Source organism: Pteropus vampyrus, unplaced genomic scaffold (genome assembly GCF_000151845.1).
Source record: "Pteropus vampyrus isolate Shadow unplaced genomic scaffold, Pvam_2.0 Scaffold13539, whole genome shotgun sequence".
NCBI lineage: Eukaryota > Metazoa > Chordata > Mammalia > Chiroptera > Pteropodidae > Pteropus > Pteropus vampyrus.
This window is the reverse complement of record NW_011902320.1, coordinates 1-3385: the sequence shown is the minus strand read 5'-3', so window position 1 is coordinate 3385 and position 3385 is coordinate 1. Positions and strand designations below refer to the sequence as shown.

Genomic DNA, 3385 nt, shown 5'->3' with positions numbered 1-3385 from the left:
ATTTGTAACTTGCAGACACTATAGAAAGAGGGGCAGCTGGATTAGTTTGGTGACCCCCTGATGTAGATGGTCATTGGTTTTAGCTATGAATGGTATGGGATAGAGTAAACTGCTTTTCCATTGGACTCAGGACTCTAGTCTTGACTTCTCAGTCTACTGACTGTGTGAACATTGATTGACAAGTCATTAAAAATATCTCTAGACTTCATGTATCTCATCTCATGGTATTTGTATGAGTGGATAGAGGCAGTAGTTGATCTACATATTCTAAAATTCTATAAATTCCAACTTTGTTCAATCATCCTAGGTACTACCTTGCTGGCAAGTATTACACTTGTGAAAATTATTGGCATATCTTGTTGAATTGTTACGTTTGCTTGACTTTGCTGAACTTACAAGGCCAAATTTACACTTGCAGAAATAAGTCTACTAGCTGAAATTTGGATGTGCTATAATTTCTATCACTGTTAAGAGAAGGGCAATTACCTTGTCAGAACTATAACAAGTATCAGGAAATTGCCAAAGGCTTTCAGAAACCAAGATGCACTTTTATTTTCCTCCTCCCAAACAATTCCTCTGAGAGCCCTGCTCCCCTTACAAATATTCTATAAGGAAAATAAAAAGACTTGAAATTAATTCTCATTGATCAGAATTTTGTCTGAGAAGATTGGTGCTATTTATGAAGAAGGATTTTGCTGTGTAAATTAAGAAGATAAAATTAATTGAAGTGGAGATGTTTATAACCTATTTAATTTAATCCACTGCTTGAAAGCATGTTGATAGCATTGAATTTCATACAATCATGTTGATTAAAATTGCCTTTTCTTTTTTTAAAGAAAGCAATATCTCTATTTGGTGACAATTTCTTAGAAACTACTCATTCCCATAAGATATTGAAGGCCATAAGCTAATATTTATTTAAAATATACTTTAATTTCAACAGTTTGCAAAAACAGTAGTTCGGGTTAGCGAGACTGAGCATTCCCTGAATCTAGCTACAATTATTTGAGAAAGAAACACAAGAGCCTTGATAATTTGATTTAAATGGTAGCAGAGAATTTTCCAAGAAGATAAAGAGAGGGACAAACTATCTAATAATAATTAAGGACAATGTCCTCAAACTGTGAAAAATAGAAAAGAAATTTCAGCAAATTGTAAAAATCACAGCTGAAACTTAAGAATGGAAAAGAATTTCCTCCTCAAGTTGCATTGATTCCTAGGTCAATGTGTCCTTTCTGATGTTTTTAAGATGAAAATATTTGAAGACTACTTCTCGAATCGCAATTATAATTTAAAGAGATGTTCTCAACTAAGCAATTTTTAGGTATTCATACTATTCAGGTTTCTCTGATGAGATTAATCAAGCACAAGCCTTCCCTTCTCAAAGGAAGAAAAGTCTACAAGTAAAGATGGCCTTTCATTGGCACAGAATTAATCTTGAGGCATTCCATGAATTTGTTTTCCTAGAAGTGAACTTCTGCTGAACAGTTGCTGGGTAAAACTATGGTAGTACAAAGGACATATAGAGTATATGTTTTCAAGTAATATACTCTTACTACATACGCACTACATACTCTTGTAGAATAAAAATGGGAGAGAGTAAAGAAAGAAAACAAATGCTTTTCTCTAGTTGCCTGAGTTTAACCTTTCCTAGATTTGGAAACCTGGACCAGAGATGTGTGTCAGGCAGACTATGTTCAGATATCAAAACCAACTAGTTTCACTAATTATCTGGGGTGTCTATTATCTACTTTTTAGTTTTTATTAATAGACTCTATCTCCTAGGGATATGTGGTGTTCACTTTACACAAAGTAAAAGATGTTTTGAAAATTTCTAGACTAATTTATTTAAGAAAGCCATTCTAGAAAGTTTCCAGTGGTTACCAAAGTGTGGTTGCCAAAGCAGAAGCATCAACGTCATGTGGGAACTCTTTAGAAATACAAAATCTTAGATGTGGTTCCATAGTATAGCAGTTAGCATGTCTGCTTTACATACAGAAGGTCCTGGGTTCGCACCCCAGTGGAGCCACGGTCCATAGTCTATGGCCATGCCACCCTGAACGAGTCCGATCCTGTCTGATCTTGGAAGCTAAGCAGGGTCGGGCCTGATTAGTACTTGGATGGGAGACCACCTAGGAAGACCAGGTGCTGTAGGCATAAATAATAATAATAAATAAATAAATAATATAAAATCTCGGGTCTTATTCCAGATCAACAGAATCAGAAACTCTGTGGGTAGTTACAACAACCTGTGTTTTCTCATTCTCTGCAGGTAGGTGATTCTGATGTGAGCTAAAGTTTAGGAACTACTAGTTTAAGCTTGAAAGACAGAGTGAAGAAATAAAATGCAATAAAATTACTGTAATCAAGTAGGTTGAGGCACGAGGATACGATTTTATTTCTGTTTTAACTATCCTGAGAACTTAAACTTCTGAACTTTTCAGTCCTGAATCAATGCCTGGATACATAGCAAACCTCCAGATAACTTTTTGGATACCCTGAAGGATTATGGAAAGAATGTTCACCTATTCAGACCACCTGACATCCATTATCTAGACCACTTGTCAGCATTACCATTTTGGATCAATACAGAGGCTAAGAATGTGGGACTGATTCCTCTCAAGAATGTACTTTTTACTATAAAAATTCTTAGTTTTTCTTTCTTCTTGGGAACACTTTGGGTATTGCCTAGTTACATTTTCAGTTTGTAAACCCTAAGACTCTTGAATAAATCTTTACCATTTATTTCTAGCCAAAACCTCCAGACTCTTTTTGAGATCATTGGACAAGCTAAAGAATCCACATAGCCTGGGGCAGGGTTTCTCCAGTCGAGTGGAAAATATGGTCAGTCTGCTTCTGTGGCAATGCCTTGGAAGTGCCACAACTATTTTCATTAGACTCTGCCTTCATTTTAGGCTCCTGTTAACTAGTAAGAGAATAATTAACCCAAGAAATAGGAGTTCATTTGGAAAAATTAGGAAATAATACGAAATAAAACTTAACCAGCTTTTTTGATATAGATATTCATATAAAATATATTTTTTAAATTGGACTCATAATATACATATTGTTTTATAATTTGTTTTATTCTCTTTTTCCATTTTACACAGGAGAAAATTGAGGACTAGGAAGGCACATAGCTTATCTCAGGCCCTAGTAGTTAAAAGGAGTAATTAAGATTTGAACCCAAGCAGCCTAATCCAAGAGCCTTAGCTCTCAACTATGGTGCTTAGCAACTGTATTATAATTTTGTGTGAGTAAATAATAATAATAATAATGAAATTTCATATTGCTGCTTAGTACACTAAATAAACCTGTTTAATCAATTTCCTATTCTTGGAATCTCACTTCCAATTTTTATTATTATTACTTTTTAATTTTTATT

The 3385-nt window shown here is 34.5% G+C and overlaps 1 pseudogene; it reads left to right on the top strand.

Annotated features, from left to right (window-relative positions):
* The first annotated feature begins 2038 nt into the window (after nucleotides 1-2038).
* On the top strand, nucleotides 2039-2157 carry LOC111735070 (annotated as a pseudogene).
* Nucleotides 2158-3385: the final 1228 nt, after the last annotated feature.